General features: G+C 49.3%; 1 protein-coding gene across 1 annotated transcript in view; it reads left to right on the top strand.

Moving 5' to 3' along the window:
• The window catches only part of KIAA1614 (KIAA1614 ortholog), a 248,508-nt gene that overhangs the window by 22,659 nt on the left and 205,498 nt on the right, over positions 1 to 20,351 (top strand). The window lies entirely within an intron of this gene.

Genomic DNA, 20,351 nt, shown 5'->3' with positions numbered 1-20,351 from the left:
ATTTATTGAAAGTGGTGCTGCACCAATGCAGCGTCACTTTCCCTGTGCCCCCTAGTACCTCCCTACCTCCCGCATGTGTGTGCTGTATTTAAAATACGGTGCACCATGGTGCAGGGTAGGGGGCAATAGCGTAATTTTTTCATGGCGCTATTGATGTACTCTGCAGGAGTAGCGGCAAAATATTGGTGCTACTCCTGCAGAGTACATAGGGCCCATTCTAAAGAATGGAAGCCCCCTTTTAACGCGTGCCCTTGAGCAGGCGTTAAAAGTGCCGTAAAAAATGGCGCAAGGAAATCTGATAGATTTCCTTACACCATTTTTCCGGCTCCCCGAACGGAGGTCACCCCCTTTGCATACAATATGCCTGGCGCAGGCATAATTTAGCGTAAAGGGTTAAAGAGTGGCTCAATACATGCATTGCATCACCCTGTAAATAAGGCGCGGGGATTTCGGCCTCGTTGGGCCACATTAACTTAAAAAATAATGACGTGAATGTGGCGCCAGGTGGTGCTAGGGCATTCCAAATATGCCTCTAAGTTACCATGCTCTGTCTATTGAGCTTTTAATTTTCCGTACCTCCCCATGCTTTTCTCCACCTCCACTCACTCTTCCACTCGCCGTCTCTCCTGCCCTCCCAGCCTTTCTTTCTCGGAATCCCTTCTTTAAACCAGCCAGCCCCTTCTCCACCGCCGGGTCCCGCTAGCACTCCTCTGCCATCTTAGGGAATGGGGGTCCTATCGCCCCATCTCGTTAATTGACTCTGGTGCTAAGATAACAGCTACCATACCAGTGACATTTAGCAGGGTCATACTCAAAATTGTCTCCCCTTGGAGTATGTACGTGATCCTGGCTGACACAAACAGGACAGTCACACTCGTTGATGTCACAGCTTCCATTCCGAGGAGGCCCGATGTGATTCTACAAGATGCAGAGGAGGCTTTTGGGAGGGTCTCCTGGTGGTACCTCTGCTCTGCCGTGGCTTGCGTTGATTTTATCACACATTTCTTAGGATGTATACAAGTACTTTAAGTGGGTCCTACTTCCTGTGTGGTCATTATGGGAGGCATATAGGCAGGTGTACTCACGTCCACTTGTCCAGGTGATGAAGTGATGTGGATGATACGACCATGTATATGCAGACGTCATTGGTTCCACTATTCCAGTTACTGACAGAGGCTGCCTTTTTCAGAGTTATCTCCAGATATCATTCTAGCACCCTTAAAATGCAGATCTTCAGTAACAAGGATGTCGGGGCTGCTGATCACAGGTCGGGGAGGCTGCAGTCAACCTTGGGGTGTGCATGACGCCGGAATTTGGGAGTATTGTCAGCATCAGTTATGAGTCCCTCATAAAACAGCGCGTTACATGATTAGACACTGGAACTACCTTCCTATCAACCTCCTGGGGTGGTGTGACGTCATCAAAGTGACAATACCACCAGTGTTTTTATATCTTTTTCTTTCAGTCCCACTGTTGGTCCCATATGTATGGAAATTAGATTCCGATATTTTTTTGGCTAGGTTTACTTGGCGAGGGCTATACATTTTGTAATCACCCTATGGCCGGAGAATGCAGGATCTCCAAGGATGTGTTTTTGGGCTGCAACGAGACAATCCTGGTTACTGCAGTTATGGCTGTCTCAAACCCTTGGTATTTTCACTATTTGATAAGATTCATAGAACCAAGCTATTTTACCAGAGGGTACGGTATAGGGCACTGGGGTCTATATATAAATATGTCAGGCATGGCAACATGTTAGCAAAATAGCTAAACACACTTCAAACACATCTTTATGTATAAGAATTCCCACATAAATGTGTACAAAGTATATTTTTAAAATTTTGGAGGATGTGGCAGCATTAAGGCGTCTCTCAAATTGGACAAGTATGCCATTTTATGCTAATTTTTACAAACTCAGTTTGATTATCCAATTCCAAAGGCTGTTTTTTTTTTAGAATCTTCAAATCTGAGATTTTTGGGATAAAATGGGAAAAGTCAATTTGTGCCTTGCAATAGACTTGTTAACTTAATTGCATTAGCTCGAACGAAGGTGTTTAACAGTTAATGCATGTTATAGTCTTTTCTCCGAAGTACAAAGAGATGATGTAGCTGACCGGTCACAGCTTTGGCCATCGAAAAAGAAACGTAAGGTCTCTGAAGCAGCCCTTATTGACAATTCCCCCCACAGGGCACAGCTCACTCAAGACAAGTTTGCTAATGTTGTAATGGAACATTTTAGGATTACTAATATGTTATATCGTACACCTTCTAAATTATAGGAAAGATCCACCATCCCTAAGGTGCGGGACTGAGGAAAGTGATTAGGCTCATGTTTGCAGAGCGAGGCATTTGCATAAAAATAAAATATTCCACACGTTGAATTGTATCCCAAGTGGCTGAGTGAGTGGATGAGGCAAACTACCCCAGCAGCGGTTCGAGAGATTGCTCAGAATTTCTTAAACTAATTTCCTTTCTTCCTGCCTCCCCCTTCTTTCGTCCACCCTCTCTCCATCCTTTGCTCCCCCATACTTCTCTCTGTCCATTTATCCTCTCTCCATCCATCCCTCCCTCGCGCCCCCCGCAAGAGATCCTATCCTATTTCTGAGCTCCTTGAAGACCAGAGTCTGCGATCAAAGGAGCCATAAACAAAAGTTTAAAAGTTGCATGTTACACAGAACAGCCGGCATATAGGTTAGGGACAGCACAAGTAGCTAACACACTTAAGTGGCAGTGAGAGGAGTGAAGAGACTCAGTAAACACAGTTTAATGATACAAGAAACAGAACACACCAAAAAGAAAGTGCAACATCTATAATAGAATTACTTTAAAATTATAGAATGCATGAATTATACATTCATGTGCTTATTTAGGATGATGACACTCGCCTTCTTCACGTGAAGCGCAGTAAGAGTATTACTGCTCAGTTATGGGTGCCCTAGTTTTGGTGAGGTTATGTCTCTTATGTCAACATTTATGTTTCTTTTAGTTAAATTCTCAGACTCAAATTCCAATTGTGTGTAAGTGAGCTAAAATGTTTTTACTGGTGTCTCCCTGCCACAAGATTAAAAGTAGAGGGTAGAGCAGCCTACCCTAGTTCCTGTTCCCGTCAGCATGTTTTGGCACTCAATTATTGCTCATTTGGGAATAGGAACTTACTCAGGACTACAGACACCTCACATCAAATGTTGTGGAAAAGTCTCTGTTCATGAGCATGCTATGTAAGTGCATTCCATATATCCTGTTTTTATTTCATGAGCAGTAGACACATTTTCATTCGGCAGTGGAAACACCCCTTCTTCATAGAATAGGTGCATCTTGGGCAGAAAAAGTGCAAGCTTTCTTTTTGCAGAGGACAGTATAGGTAGGGCAGCAGCAGTGCAAGCTTTCCCTCATTGCAGAACACATATAGGTCAGGCAGCAGCAATGCAAGCAGGGCCGGCTCTTAGCATGGGCAAACTGTGCCCAGACTCAGGGCGCCGACGTTCAGAGAGGGTCCAAGTAGTTCTCCATGAAGGTCATTGTAGGAAGTCGGCTCTGTATATACTATTTCAAAGTAAGAAATAGTGTGCACAGAGTCCAAGTGTTCTCCTTAGAGGTAAGATAGTGGCAAAAGTAGATAATTCTAATGCTCTATTTTGTGGTAGTGTGGTCGAGCAGTAGGCTTATCAGAGGGTATTGTTAAGCATTTGTTGTACACACAGAGGCAATAAATGAGGAACACACACTCAAAGACTTACTCCAGGCCAATAGGTTTTTTTATAGAAAAATATAGGGTTCAACGTTGGGTCCAAGGTAGCCCACCGTTGGGGGTTCAAGGCAACCCCAAAGTTACCACACCAGCAGCTCAGGGCCGGTCAGGTGCAGAGGTCAAAGAGGTGCCCAAAACACATAGGCTTCAATGGAGAACAGGGGTGCCCCGGTTCCAGTCTGCCAGCAGGTAAGTACCCGCGTCCTCGGAGGGCAGACCAGGGGGGTTTTGTAGGGCACCGGCGGGGACACAAGCAGGCACAGAAAGTACACCCTCAGCAGCACAGGGGAGGCCGGGTGCAGAGTGCAAACAGACGTCGCGTTTTGTATTGAAAACAATGGGGAGACCCAGGGGTCTCTTCAACGATGCAGGCAGGCACAGGCGGGACTCCTCGGGGTAGCCACCACCTGGGCTAAGCAGAGAGTCTCTCTGGCTACTCACGGTCTCGCAGTCGCAGGGGAGTCCTCCCTGTAGTGTTGGTTTTCCGCAGGTCGAGCCGGGGGCGTCGGGTGCAGAGTAGAAAGTCTCACGCTTCACGCGGGAAACGTGAAGTCCTTGAAGTTGTTTCTTTGTTGCAAGAAAGTTGCAGATGGTTGAAGAGAGCCGCTGTTCACAGGAGTTTCTTGGTCCTTGGGTGCAGGGCAGTCCTCTGAGGCTTCAGAGGTCACTGGTCCCTGTTGGATGCGTTGCTGTTGCAGTTTTTCTTCGAAGTTGGGAGACAGGCCGGTAGGGCTGGGGCCAAAGCAGTTGTCATCTCCGTCTTCACAGCAGGGCTTCAGGTCAGCAGTCCTTCTTCTTTAGGTTACAGGAATCTAGTTTCCTAGGTTCTGGGGGCCCCTAAATACTGAATTTGGTGGGGTGTTTAAATCAATGGCTACTGTCCTTGAGGGTGGCTACACCCTCTTTGTGCCTCCTCCCTGTGGGGAGGGGGGGCACATCCCTAATCCTATTGGGGGAATCCTCCATCCACAAGATGGAGGATTTCTAAAAGTAAGAGTAACCTCAGCTCAGGACACCTTAGGGGCTGTCCTGACTGGGGGGTGACTCCTCCTTGTTTTTCTCATTATCTTCTCCAGCCTTGCCACCAAAAGTGGGGGCAGTGGCCAGAGGAGCGGGCATCTCCACTAGCTGGGATGCCCTGGGGCGCTGTAACAAAAGGGGTGAGCCTTTGAGGCTCACCGCCAGGTGTTACAGTTCCTGCAGGAGGAGGTGAGAAGCACCTCCACCCAGTACAGGCTTTTTTCCTGGCCACAGAGTGACAAAGGCACTCTCCCCATGTGGCCAGCAACATGTCTGGTGTGTGGCAGGCTGTCAAAAACTAGTCAGCCTACACTGGAAGTCGGGTATGTTTTCAGGGGGCATCTCTAAGATGCCCTCTGGGTGTATTTTACAATAAATTGCACACTGGCATCAGTGTGCATTTATTGTGCTGAGGAGTTTGATACCAAACTTCCCAGTTTTCAGTGTAGCCATTATGGTGCTGTGGAGTTCGTGTTTGACAGACTCCCAGACCATATACTCTTATGGCTACCCTGCACTTACAATGTCTAAGGTTTTGCTTAGACACTGTAGGGGCATAGTGCTCATGCACATATGCCCTCACCTGTGGTACAGTGCACCCTGCCTTAGGGCTGTAAGGCCTGCTAGAAGGGTGACTTACCTATGCCACAAGCAGTGTGAGGTTGGCATGGCACTCTGAGGGGAGTGCCATGTCGACTTAGTCATTTTCTCCCCACCAGCACACACAAGCTGTGAAGCAGTGTGCATGTGCTGAGTGAGGGGTCCCCAGGGTGGCATAAGACATGCTGCTGCCCTTAGAGACCTTCCCTGGAATCAGGGCCCTTGGTACCAGGGGTACCAGTTACAAGGGGCTTACCTGAGTGCGAGGGTTGTGCCAATTGTGGAGACAAAGGTACAGTTTAGGAAAAGAACACTGGTGCTGGGGCCTGGTTAGCAGGGTCCCAGCACACTTTCAAATCATAACTTAGCATCAGCAAAGGCAAAAAGTCAGGATGTAACCATGCCAAGGAGGCATTTCCTTACACAACCCCCAAACGAAAGAGGATGAGACTAACCTTTCCCAAGAGAGTCTTCATTTTCTAAGTGGAAGAACCTGGAAAGGCCATCTGCATTGGCATGGGCAGTCCCAGGTCTGTGTTCCACTATAAAGTCCATTCCCTGCAGGGATATTGACCACCTCAACAGTTTAGGGTTTTCTCCTTTCATTTGCATGAGCCATCTGAGAGGTCTGTGAACTACAAAGTGAGTACCAAAGAGGTATGTCTCAGCTTCTTCAGGGACCAGACCACAGCAAAGGACTCCCTCTCTATGGCACTCCAACGCTGCTCCCTGGGGAGTAACCTCCTGCTAATGAAAGCAACAGGCTGGTCAAGGCCATCATCATTTGTCTAGGACAGGACTGCTCCTATCCCATGTTCAGAAGCATCTGTCTGCACAATGAACTGCTTAGAGTAATCTGGAGCTTTTAGAACTGGTGCTGTGCACATAGTTTGTTTCAGGGTGTCAAAGGCCTGTTGGCACTCTACAGTCCAGTTTACCTTCTTGGGCATTTTCTTTGAGGTACGTTCTGTGAGGGGTGTCACTATGGATCCATATCCCTTCACAAACCTCCTATAGTACCCAGTCAAGCCAAGGAATGCCCTGACTTGAGTCTGGGTCTTTGGAGCTACCCAGTCCAGAATAGTCTGGATCTAGGGTTGGAGTGGCTGAACTTGGCCTCCACCTACAAGGTGTCCCAAGTAAACCACAGTACCCTGCCCTATCTGACATTTAGATGCCTAGATAGAGAGGCCTGCTGCTTGCAGGGCCTGCAAAACCTTCTTCAGGTGGACCAGGTGATCCTGCCAGCTGGAGCTAAAGACAGCAATATCATCAAGATAAGCTGCACTAAAGGACTCCAACCCAGCAAGGACTTGATTCACCAACCTTTGGAAGGTGGCGGTGTCAAGTCAAAGGTGCTTAAGTATTTGGCAGCACCCAATTTGTCTATTAACTCATCTGCCCTTGGAATGGGATGGGCATCTGTCTTGGTGACAGAAGTAAGTCCTCTGTAGTCCACACAGAACCTCATCTCTCTCTTGCCATCTTTTGTGTGAGGTATGGGGACTAAGACCACTGGGTTAGCCCAGGGGCTGTCAGAGTGCTCAATCACTCCCAATTCCAGCATCTTGTGGACTTCCACTTTGATGCTTTCCTTAACTTGATCAGACTGTCTAAACATTTTGTTTTTGACAGGCATGCTGTCTCCTGTGTCCACATCATGGGTACACAGGTGTGTCTGACCAGGGGTTAGGGAAAAGAGCTCAGCAAACTGCTGGAGGACTTGCCTGCAGTCAGCTTGCTGTTGGCCAGAGAGGGTGTCTGAGTAGATCACTCCATCTACTGTGCCATCTTTAGGGCCTGTGGAGAGGAGATCAGGGAGAGGTTCACTCTCTGCTTCCTGGTCCTCATCTGTAACCATCAACAGGTTCACATCTGCCCTGTCATGGAAGAGTTTCAGGCGATTAACATGGATCACACTCTTGGGGGTCCTGCTAGTGCCTAGGTCCACCAGGTAGGTGACCTCACTCTTCTTCTCTAGCACTGGGTAAGGGCCACTCCATCTGTCCTGAAGTGCCCTGGGAGCCACAGGCTCCAGAACCCAGACTTTCTGCCCTGGCTGAAATTCAACCATAGCAGCCTTTTGGTCATACTACATCTTCTGGAGCTGTTGGCTGGCCTCAAGGTTTTTGCTTGCCTTTTCCATGTACTCTGCCATCCTGGAACATAGGCCTAGTACATAGTCCACTATATCTTGCTTAGGCTCATGAAGAGGTCTCTCCCAGCCTTATTTCACAAGAGCTAGTGGTCCCCTGACAGGATGGCCAAACAGAAGTTCAAAGGGGGAAAATCCTACTCCCTTCTGAGGCACCTCTCTGTAGGCGAAAAGCAGGCATGGCAAGAGGACATCCCATCTCCTTTTGAGTTTTTCCGGGAGCCCATGATCCTGCCCTTCAATGTCTTGTTAAATCTCTCAACAAGACTGTAAAGAAATGGCTCCCTGTTGCAGTTACCCCCCACTTTTTGCCTGATACTGATGCTGACTTGACTGAGAAGTGTGCTGGGACCCTGCTAACCAGGCCCCAGCACCAGTGTTCTTTCACCTAAAATGTACCATTGTTTCCACAATTGGCACAACCCTGGCACCTAGGTAAGTCCCTTGTAACTGGTACCCCTGGTACCAAGGGCCCTGATGCCAGGGAAGGTCTCTAAGGACTGCAGCATGTCTTATGCCACCCTAGGGACCCCTCACTCAGCACAGACACACTGCTTGCCAGCTTGTGTGTGCTGATGGGGAGAAAATGACTAAGTCGACATGGCACTCCCCTCAGGGTGCCATGCCAACCTCCCACTGCCTATGGCATAGGTAAGTCACCCCTCTAGTAGGCCTTACAGCCCTAAGGCAGGGTGCACTATACCACAGGTGAGGGCATATGTGCATGAGCACTATGCCCCTACAGTGTCTAAGCAAAACCTTAGACATTGTAAGTGCAGGGTAGCCATAAGAGTATATGGGCTGGGAGTCTGTCAAAAACGAACTCCACAGCTCCATAATGGCTACACTGAATACTGGGAAGTTTAGTATCAAACGTCTCAGAATAATAAACCCACACTGATGCCAGTGTTGGATTTATTAAAAAATGCACACAGAGGGCATCTTAGAGATACCCCCTGTATTTTACCCAATTGTTCAGTGCAGGACTGACTGGTCTGTGCCAGCCTGCTGCTGAGAGACGAGTGTCTGACCTCATGCGGTGAGAGCCTTTGTGCTCTCTGAGGACAGAAACAAAGCCTGCTCTGGGTGGAGGTGCTTCACACCTCCCCCCTGCAGGAACTGTAACACCTAGCAGTGAGCTTCAAAGGCTCAAGCTTCGTGTTACAATGCCCCAGGGCACTCCAGCTAGTGGAGATGCCCGGCCCCTGGACACAACCCCACTTTTGGCGGCAAGTCCAGGAGAGATAATGAGAAAAACAAGGAGGAGTCACTGGCCAGTCAGGACAGCCCCTAAGGTGTCCTGAGCTGAGGTGACTCTGACTTTTAAAAATCCTCCATCTTGTAGAAGGAGGATTCCCCCAATAGGGATAGGAATGTGACCCCCTCCCCTTGGGAGGAGGCACAAAGAGGGTGTACCCACCCTCAGGGCTAGTAGCCATTGGCTACTAACCCCCCAGACCTAAACACGCCCTTAAATTTAGTATTTAAGGGCTTCCCTGAACCTAAGAATTTAGATTCCTGAAACTACAAGAAGAAGAAGACTGCCGAGCTGAAAAACCCCTGTAGAGGAAGAACAGAAGACACCAACTGCTTTGGCCCCAGTCCTACCGGCCTGTCTCCTGCCTTCCGAAGAAACCTGCTCCAGCGACGCTTTCCAAGGGACCAGCGACCTCTGAATCCTCTGAGGACTGCCCTGCTTCACGAAAGACAAGAAACTCCAGAGGACAGCGGCACTGCTCCAAAAGAACTGCAACTTCGTTTCAAGGAGCAGACTTAAAGACCCCTGCAACTCCCCGCAAGAAGCGTGAGACTTGCAACGCTGCACCCGGCGACCCCGACTCGACTGGTGGAGAACCAACACCTCAGGGAGGACCCTCCGGCGACTCCGAGTCCGTGAGTAACCAAAGTTGTCCCCCCTGAACCCCCACAGCGACGCCTGCAGAGGGAATCCCGAGGCTCCCCCTGACCGCGACTGCCTGAACCTAAAGTCCCGACGGCTGGAAAAGACCCTGCACCCGCAGCCCCCAGCACCTGAAGGAACGGAACTTCTGTGCAGGAGTGACCCCCAGGAGGCCCTCTCCCTTGCCCAGGTGGTGGCTACCCAGAGGAGCCCCCCCCTTGCCTGCCTGCACCGCTGAAGAGATCCCTTGGTCTCTCATTGAAAACCATTGAAAACCCGACGCTTGTTTCTACACTGCACCCGGCCACCCCAGTGCCGCTGAGGGTGTACTTTTTGTGTGAACTTGTGTCCCCCCCCGGTGCCCTACAAAACCCCCCTGGTCTGCCCTCCGAAGATGCGGGTACTTACCTGCTGGCAGACCGGAAACGGGGCACCCCCTTCTCTCCATTGAAGCCTATGCGTTTTGGCCACCTCCTTGACCTCTGCACCTGACCGGCCCTGAGCTGCTGGTGTGGTAACTTTGGGGTTGCTCTGAACCCCCAACGGTGGGCTACCTTGGACCCAAACCTAAGACTTGTAAGTGATTTACTTACCTGACAAAACTAACAAAAACTTACCTCCCCCAGGAACTGTGAAAATTGCCCTGTGTCCACTTTTAAAACAGCTTATTGTGTTTTATGTAAAAAGTATACATGCTAATGTAATGATTCAAAGTTCCTAAAGTACTTACCTGCAATACCTTTCAAATGAGATATTACATGTAGAATTTGAACCTGTGGTTCTTAAAATAAACTAAGAAAATATATTTTTCTATAACAAAACCTATTGGCCTGGATTTGTCTCTGAGTGTGTGTTCCTCATTTATTGCCTGTGTGTATGTACAACAAATGCTTAACACTACTCCTTTGATAAGCCTACTGCTCGACCACACTACCACAAAATAGAGCATTAGTATTATCTCTTTTTGACACTATCTTACCTCTAAGAGGAACCCTTGGACTCTGTGCATGCTATTCCTTACTTTGAAATAGCACATACCAAGCCAACTTCCTACATTGGTGGATCAGCGGTGGGGTACAAGACTTTGCATTTGCTGGACTACTCAGCCAATACCTGATCACACAACAAATTCCAAAAATTGTCATTAGAACTTGATTTTTTGCAATTTGAAATTTTTCTAAATTCTTAAAAGTCCTGCTAGGGCCTTGTGTTAGTCCCTGTTTAGCATTTCTTTTAGTGTTTAAAAGTTTGGTAAAAGTTTGAATTAGATCCTAGAATTAGTTTTAGTTTCTTAAAAAGTATTCCAACTTTTAGAAGCATAGGGGCTCATTCTAAGTCTGGCGGGCGGCGGAGGCCGCCCGCCAGACTTCCCCCACCAAAATACCGCTCCGCGGTCGAAAGACCGCTGAGGGTATTTTGGGATTTGCCCTGGGCTGGCGGGCGACCGCCAAAAGGCCGCCCGCCAGCCCAGGGCAAATCATCCTTCCCACGAGGACGCCGGCTCAGAATTGAGCCGGCGGAGTGGGAAGGTGCGACGGGTGCAGTGGCACCCGTCGCGTATTTCAGTGTCTGCATAGCAGACACTGAAATACAAAGTGGGGCCCTCTTACGGGGGCCCCTGCAGTGCCCATGCCATTGGCATGGGCACTGCAGGGGCCCCCAGGGGCCCCGCGGCACCCCCTACCGCCATCCTGTTCCTGGCGGGAGACCCGCCAGGAACAGGATGGCGGTAGGGGGTGTCAGAATCCCCATGGCGGCGGAGCGCGCTCCGCCGCCATGGAGGATTCACATGGGCAGCGGAAAACCGGCGGGAGACCGCATCTGACCACGGCCGAACCGCCGCGGTCAGAATGCCCTGCGGGGCACCGCCGGCCTGTCGGCGGTGCTCCCGCCGACCCTGGCCCCTCACCCCCATAATGTCTAATACAGATGTGAATGTGGTGGAACTCGACACCACACCTTACCTCCATCTACAGATGAGAGAGCTAAGGTCACTCTGTAAACTAAAGAAAATAGCAATGGGCTCCAGACCTTCCAAACTACAGCTCCAGGAGCTGTTGGCAGAGTTTGAAAGAGCCAACCCCTCTGAGGATGGCAACACAGAGGATGAGTATAGTGACTTGGAGGGTGATTCCCCCCCACCAGTCCTATCTAGGGAGGACAGGGCCTCTCAAGCCCTGACTCCACAAATCATAGTCAGAGATGCTGGTTCCCTCACAGGAGGGACCAACCTCTCTGAAATCACTGAGGATAACTCTAGTGAAGAGGACATCCAGTTAGCCAGGATGGCCAAAAGATTGGCTTTGGAAAGACAGATCCTAGCCATAGAAAGGGAAAGACAAGAGATGGGCCTAGGACCCATCAATGGTGGCAGCAACATAACTAGGGTCAGAGATTCTCCTGACATGTTGAAAATCCCCAAAAAGGGATTGTAACTAAATATGAAGATGGTGATGACATCACCAAATGGTTCACAGCTTTTGAGAGGGCTTGTGTAACCAGAAAAGTGAACAAATCTCACTGGGGTGCTCTCCTTTGGGAAATGTTCACTGGAAAGTGTAGGGATAGACTCCTCACACTCTCTGGAAAAGATGCAGAATCTTATGACCTCATGAAGGGTACCCTGATTGAGGGCTTTGGATTCTCCACTGAGGAGTATAGAATTAGATTCAGGGGGGCTAAAAAATCCTCGAGCCAGACCTGGGTTGATTTTGTAGACTACTCAGTGAAAACACTGGATGGTTGGGTAACTGGAAATGAAGTGCATGACTATGTTGGGCTTTATAATTTGTTTATGAAAGAACACATTTTAAGTAACTGCTTCAATGAAAAGTTGCATCAGTATCTGGTAGACCTAGGACCAATTTCTCCCCAAGAATTGGGAAAGAAGGCGGACCATTGGGTCAAGACTAGGGTAACCAAAACTTCCACTGGGGGTGACCAAAAGAAAGGGGTTACAAAACCTCCTCAGGAGAAAGTGGGTGACACTAGAAACAAAGAAAAAGAGTCCTCTGTAGGCCCCCAAAAACCAGACCAGGTGGGTGGGCTTCGAGACACAACCCAAAACAAAGGTGGGTACCAGGGTAAGAACTGGGATGCCACTAAGGCATGGTGCCAAAACTGTAGACAGACAGGGCACCACACCAAGGACACTTCTTGTCCCAAAAACAAAACCCCTAGCAAAATCCCTGGGATGACCAGTGTAGCCATTGGGGATGACTCCTCAGATGAGGAGGTCTTCATAGCCTTAAACTGGAAAAAGGGCCCAACAGGTGAGTTGGAGATTCCAGAGGGAAGTAGACACTTCCACCACCTACTGGTGAATGGAATCCCAGCCACTGCCCTGAGAGACAATTGTGCCAGTCACACTATTGTGCATGACAGGCTGGTGTTCTCAAACCAGTACATCCCAGGTGAGACTGCCAGAGTAAGAGTTAGCCCAGACAGGGTCACTGATAGGCCAGTGGCTTTTGTGCCCATAGAAGTGGGTGGGACTTTTAGCTGGAGAAGGGTGGTAGTCAGTACAGACCTCCCCCTTGATTGTCTCCTTGGAAATGACTACCCAGAGGTTAGTCCGAGCCCAAGAGAGGAACTGGTCCAGTGCCAGTCCTCTCCCAAGGATTCTGGAGGTCCTGCCCCTGCAGTAACTGCAAGCAGGCCCCAGAAGAAAAAGAATAGAAAACAGTGTAGGAAGGGTGGACAACCTTTAGCCAAGGTCCCAACAATCCAAGGAGATTCTGCTCCAGTAGGGGAGAACTCCAAAAGTGGCTCTGATAAAGTCCAACCTGACCCACAAGAAGTCCTGGCTAGTCAGGCAACTGTTAAGCCTGAGTGTGTGGCTCCTCAGCTAACAGAAGAAAGAGTGGAAGAAGGGTGTTTACTACAAGATGTGGTAACCCCCCACTCTAATACAGCAGACAGGCACCCTGAACCCAAAGAAGCCTGTAACTTAGCCCCTTTCCTTGTAGGTGAAGAGCTAAAGGTGTGGTTCTGGGCACTGACAGCTGTCAGTGGCCTCTGCTGGGTGTTAGCCTTTATGGCTGCACTATCCTTGGCATGGTGGTCTGACCCCATGCCAAATAGCAAGTTAGGCCCCCTGACCCTGTTGGTCATGGTGGGGTTACTCCAGCTCTGGGTAACCTCTTTGGGTAAGCTAGGGGTGACCCTGGCTAAGATAAGATTAGCAGAGGTGGATACCTCTAACCCCAAAATAGAGAGAATGGGTGAAGACATAAAAAGCACAGACAAGAGGCAGTTCAGACTAGGTCCTATCACTGTGGAAGTGGGTCAGTTCCCCAGAGGGAATGACCTGAACAGGAGGATGTAAGGCAGAGTAGGCCCTGCAACAAACCAGCCTATTTCCTCTACTCTTCCTCGCCTGACAGACTAGGAAGACTCTCCCAGCTTTGGCTGAGTCTCCTGGCCTGTGGGCTGGGGGGGGGGCTTGTGTAAAGAAATGGCTCCCTGTTGCAGTTACCCCCCACTTTTTGCCTGATACTGATGCTGACTTGACTGAGAAGTGTGCTGGGACCCTGCTAACCAGGCCCCAGCACCAGTGTTCTTTCACCTAAAATGTACCATTGTTTCCACAACTGGCACAACCCTGGCACCTAGGTAAGTCCCTTGTAACTGGTACCCCTGGTACCAAGGGCCCTGATGCCAGGGAAGGTCTCTAAGGGCTGCAGCATGTCTTATGCCACCCTAGGGACCCCTCACTCAGCACAGACACACTGCTTGCCAGCTTGTGTGTGCTGATGGGGAGAAAATGACTAAGTCGACATGGCACTCCCCTCAGGGTGCCATGCCAACCTCCCACTGCCTGTGGCATAGGTAAGTCACCCCTCTAGTAGGCCTTACAGCCCTAAGGCAGGGTGCACTATACCACAGGTGAGGGCATATGTGCATGAGCACTATGCCCCTACAGTGTCTAAGCAAAACCTTAGACATTGTAAGTGCAGGGTAGCCATAAGAGTATATGGGCTGGGAGTCTGTCAAAAACGAACTCCACAGCTCCATAATGGCTACACTGAATACTGGGAAGTTTAGTATCAGACTTCTCAGAATAATAAACCCACACTGATGCCAGTGTTGGATTTATTAAAAAATGCACACAGAGGGCATCTTAGAGATACCCCCTGTATTTTACCCAATTGTTCAGTGCAGGATTGACTGGTCTGTGCGAGCCTGCTGCTGAGAGACGAGTGTCTGACCTCATGCGGTGAGAGCCTTTGTGCTCTCTGAGGACAGAAACAAAGCCTGCTCTGGGTGGAGGTGCTTCACACCTCCCCCCTGCAGGAACTTTAACACCTAGCAGTGAGCTTCAAAGGCTCAAGCTTCGTGTTACAATGCCCCAGGGCACTCCAGCTAGTGGAGATGCCCGCCCCCTGGACACAACCCCACTTTTGGCGGCAAGTCCAGGAGAGATAATGAGAAAAACAAGGAGGAGTCACTGGCCAGTCAGGACAGCCCCTAAGGTGTCCTGAGCTGAGGTGACTCTGACTTTTAGAAATCCTCCATCTTGTAGAAGGAGGATTCCCCCAATAGGGATAGGAATGTGACCCCCTCCCCTTGGGAGGAGGCACAAAGATGGTGTACCCACCCTTAGGGCTAGTAGCCATTGGCTACTAACCCCCCAGACCTAAACACGCCCTTAAATTTAGTATTTAAGTGCTTCCCTGAACCTAAGAATTTAGATTCCTGAAACTACAAGAAGAAGAAGACTGCCGAGCTGAAAAACCCCTGCAGAGGAAGAACAGAAGACACCAACTGCTTTGGCCCCAGTCCTACCGGCCTGTCTCCTGCCTTCCAAAGAAACCTGCTCCAGCGACGCTTTCCAAGGGACCAGCGACCTCTGAATCCTCTGAGGACTGCCCTGCTTCACGAAAGACAAGAAACTCCCGAGGACAGCGGCACTGCTCCAAAAGAACTGCAACTTTGTTTCAAGGAGCAGACTTAAAGACCCCTGCAACTCCCCGCAAGAAGTGTGAGACTTGCAACACTCCACCCGGCGACCCCGACTCGACTGGTGGAGAACCAACACCTCAGGGAGGACGCTCCGGCGACTCCGAGTCCGTGAGTAACCAAAGTTGTCCCCCCTGAGCCCCCACAGCGACGCCTGCAGAGGGAATCCCGAGGCTCCCCCTGACCGCGACTGCCTGAACCTAAAGTCCCAACGGCTGGAAAAGACCCTGCACCCGCAGCCCCCAGCACCTGAAGGAACGGAACTTCTGTGCAGGAGTGACCCCCAGGAGGCCCTCTCCCTTGCCCAGGTGGTGGCTACCCAGAGGAGCCCCCCCCTTGCCTGCCTGCACCGCTGAAGAGATCCCTTGGTCTCTCATTGAAAACCATTGAAAACCCGACGCTTGTTTCTACACTGCACCCGGCCGCCCCAGTGCCGCTGAGGGTGTACTTTTTGTGTGAACTTGTGTCCCCCCCGGTGCCCTACAAAACCCCCCTGGTCTGCCCTCCGAAGACGCGGGTACTTACCTGCTGGCAGACCGGAACCGGGGCACCCCCTTCTCTCCATTGAAGCCTATGCGTTTTGGGCACCTCCTTGACCTCTGCACCTGACCGGCCCTGAGCTGCTGGTGTGGTAACTTTGGGGTTGCTCTGAACCCCCAACGGTGGGCTACCTTGGACCCAAACCTAAGACTTGTAAGTGATTTACTTACCTGACAAAACTAACAAAAACTTACCTCCCCCAGGAACTGTGAAAATTGCACTGTGTCCACTTTTAAAACAGCTTATTGTGTTTTATGTAAAAAGTATACATGCTAATGTAATGATTCAAAGTTCCTAAAGTACTTACCTGCAATACCTTTCAAATGAGATATTACATGTAGAATTTGAACCTGTGGTTCTTAAAATAAACTAAGAAAATATATTTTTCTATAACAAAACCTATTGGCCTGGATTTATCTCTGAGTGTGTGTTCCTCATTTATTGCCTGTGTGTATGTACAACAAATGCTTAACACTACTCCTTTGATAAGCCTACTGCTCGACCACACTACCACAAAATAGAGCATTAGTATTATCTCTTTTTGCCACTATCTTACCTCTAAGGGGAACCCTTGGACTCTGTGCATGCTATTCCTTACTTTGAAATAGCACATACCGAGCCAACTTCCTACAAAGACCATTAGTTTGTGGATGGTATGGTGTGGTGAATTTGTAAGTCACCCGATCGTGCCCTTCAATTTCTTGTTGAATCTTTCCACAAGACCAGTGGTTTGTGGATGGTATGGTGTGGTGAATTTGTAAGTCACCCCACACTCATTCCACATATGTTTCAGGTAAGCTGACATGAAGTTGGTACCTCTGTCAGAAACCACCTCCTTAGGAAATCCCACTCTGGTAAAGATACCAATGCGTGCTTTGGCTACTGCAGGGGCGGTAGTGGACCTAAGGGGAATTGCTTCAGGGTACCTAGTAGCATGATCCACTACTACTAGGATATACTGATTCCCTGAGGCTGTGGGAGGTTCAAGTGGACCCACTATATCCACTACCACTCTTTCAAAGGGGACCCCCACCACTGGAAGTGGAATGAGGGGGGCCTTTGGGTGGCCAACTGTCTTACCACTGGCTTGACAGGTGGCACAGGAGGCACAAAACTCCTTTACTTTCTGGGACATTTTGGGCCAATAGAAATGGTTGACTAACCTCTCCCAAGTCTTGGTTTGTTCCAAATGCCCAGCAAGTGGAATGTCATGGGCTAAGGTCAGAATGAACGCCCTAAACTCCTGAGGCACTACCACTCTCCTAGTGGGACCAGGTTTTGGATCTCTTGCCTCAGTGTAAATGAGTCCATCTTCCCAATAGACCCTGTCGGTTCCACTGACATTTCCTTTTGTTTCCTCAGCAGCTTGCTGCCTAAGGCCTTCAAGAGAGGGACATGTTTCTTGCCCCTTGCACAGCTGTTCCCTTGTGGGTCCCCCTGGGCCCAAGAGCTCAACCTGATAAGGTTCCAACTCTATAGGCTTAGTTCCCTTAGGGGATAGAACTTCTTCCTGAGAAGAGAGGTTCTTTTTCTTTGTCTGTGCTGAAGCTGGTTCCCCAGTCTTCTTTCCTTTTCTCTTGGAGGGTTGGGCCATTATTCCAGACTCCAACACCTCTTTTTCACCCTGAGCCTTGCACTGTGCCCTTGTCTTGACACACACCAGTTTAGGGATACCCCGCATGGCTGCATGGGTTTTGAGTTCTACCTCCACCCATGCTGAGGACTCCAGATCATTTCCAAGCAGACATTCAACTGGTATAGCAGAAGAGACTACCACCTGTTTCAGGCCAGTGACTCCTCCCCATTCTAAAGTTACCATAGCCATGGGATGTACTTTAGTCTGATTGTCAGTGTTGTTGACTGGATGAGTTTGTCCAGTCAGGTATTTTCCTGTGGAAACCAGTTTCTCTGTCACCATTGTGACACTGGCACCTGTATCCCCCAGGGATTCTACACTAGTCCCATTAATACAGAGCTGCTGCCTGTATTTTTTCATGTTAGGAGGCCAGGCAGCTAGTGTGGCTAGGTCCACCCCACCCTCAGAGACTAATGTAGCTTCAGTGTGGACCCTGATTGCTCTGGGCACATTGTTGATCCCACCTGGAGACTGGCTATTCCAGTGCTAACTGGAGTAGTAGTAGAAGTGGAACTTTTCTTGGGACAGGCCTTGTCTCCAGTTTGGTGTCCCTGCTGATTACAGCTACGACACCAGGCCTTTTTGGATCAATGATTTTACCCTTGTACCCAAATGAGGATTGTGAAGAGGCTTTGGACCCTCCCTCCTGAGCAGGTTTTTGGGGCCCTGTAGAAGACTCTTTACTTTTTCCCATGGATGTCTCAACACTCTTCCCCTGGGGAGTCTTTGGGAGCCCTTTCTTTTGGTCACCCCCTGTGGAAGTCTTGGTCACCCTAGTCTTGACCCAATGGTCTGCCTTCTTTCCCAATTCTTGGGGAGAAATTGGACCTAGGTCTACCAGATGCTGATGCAGTTTATCATTGAAACAATTACTTAAAAGGTGGTCCTTCATAAACAAATTATACAGCCCTTCATAATCATTTACACCACTGCCATTAATCCAACCATCCAGTGTTTTGACTGAGAAGTCAACAAAATCAACCCAGGTCTGGCTCGAGGATTTGTGAGCCCCCCTGAACCTAATCCTGTACTCCTCAGTTGAGAATCCAAAGCCCTCAATCAGGGTAGCCTTCATGAGGTCATAGGATTCTGCATATTTTCCAGAGAGTGTGAGGAGTCTATCCCTACACTTTCCAGTGAACATTTCCCAAAGGAGAGCACCCCAGTGAGATTTGTTTACTTTTCTGGTTGCACACCCCTCTCAAAAGCTGTGACCCACTTGGTGATATCATCACCATCTTCATATTTTGTTACAATCCCTTTGGTTTTTTTTAGCATGTCAGTAGTTTCTCTGACCCTATTTAAGTTGCTGCCACCATTGATGGGAGCTAAGCCCATCTCTTGTCTTTCCCTTTCTATGGCTAGGAGCTGTTTCTCCAAAGCCAATCTTTTGGCCATCCTGGCTAGCAAGAGGTCGTCTTCTTTGAGGCTGCCCTCAATGCTTCCAGAGCTGTTGGACTCCCTTGTGGGAGAAGCAGCATCTCTGACTATCACTTGTGGAGTCAGGGTTTGAGAAACCCTGGTCTCCATAACTAGGACAGGAGGGGGGAAAATATCCTCCTGGTCACTAGCTTCCCCCTCTGTAAGGTTGTCTTCAGAGGGGTTGTCTCTAGCAAACTCTGCCAAAAGCTCCTGGAGCTGTACTTTGGTAGGGTTTGATCCAGTTTTTATATTTTTGATTTTACAGAGAGTCTTTAACTCTGACATCCTAAGATGCAGGTAAGGGGTGAGGTTGAGCTCCACCACCATCTCTTCTTTATTGGACATTATTTCTCTAAAAGTTGGGATGCTTTTTAACTATCTCTAGAACTTAATCCAAACTTTTACAAAACTTTAAAACTCTAATAGAAATGCTAACAGGGACTAACACAAGACCCTAGCAGGACTTTTATAAATTTAGGAAAATAGCTCAAATTTAAAAAATCAGTTTCTAATGACAATGTTTGGAATTTAGTCATGTGATCAGGTATTGGCTGAGTAGTCCAGCAAATGCAAAGTCTTGTACCCTACCGCTGATCCACCAATGTAGGAAGTTAGCTCTGTATCTACTATTTCTAAGTAAGAAATAGTGTGCACAGAGTCCAAGGGTTCCCCTTAGAGGTAAGATAGTGGCAAAAAGAGATAATTCTAATGCTCTATTTTGTGGTAGCGTGGTCGAGCAGTAGGCTTATCAGAGGGTAGTGTTAAGCATTTGTTGTACACACACAGGCAATACATGAGGAACACACACTCAAAGACTTACTCCAGGCCAGTAGGTTTTTATATAGAAAAATATAGGGTTCAAAGTTGGGTCCAAGGTAGCCCACCATTGGGGGTTCAAGGCAACCCCAAAGTTACCACACCAGCAGCTCAGGGCCGGTCAGGTGCAGAGGTCAAAGAGGTGCCCAAAACACATAGGCTTCAATGGAGAACAGGTGTGCCCCGGTTCCAGTCTGCCAGCAGGTAAGTACCCGCGTCCTCGGAGGGCAGACCAGGGGGGTTTTGTAGGGCACCGGGGTGGACACAAGCAGGCACAGAATGTACACCCTCAGCGGCACAGGGGCGGCCGGGTGCAGAGTGCAAAGAGGCATCAGGTTTTGTATTGAAAACAATGAGGAGACCCGGGGGTCTCTTCAACTATGCAGGCAGGCACAGGGGGGGCTCCTCAGGGTAGCCACCACCTGGGCTAGGCAGAGGGTCGCTCCTGCACTGGAGTTCGGTTCCTTCCAGTCCTGGGGGCTGCGGGTGCAGTGTTGGTTCCAGGTGTCGGGTCCCTTGTTACAGGCAGTCGCGGTCAGGGGGGCCTCTGGAT

This window comes from Pleurodeles waltl, chromosome 4_2 (assembly GCF_031143425.1).
Source record: "Pleurodeles waltl isolate 20211129_DDA chromosome 4_2, aPleWal1.hap1.20221129, whole genome shotgun sequence".
Taxonomy (NCBI): Eukaryota; Metazoa; Chordata; class Amphibia; order Caudata; family Salamandridae; genus Pleurodeles; species Pleurodeles waltl.
The sequence above is the reverse complement of the archived record's forward strand: the minus strand, read 5'-3'. Positions and strand labels throughout refer to the sequence as shown.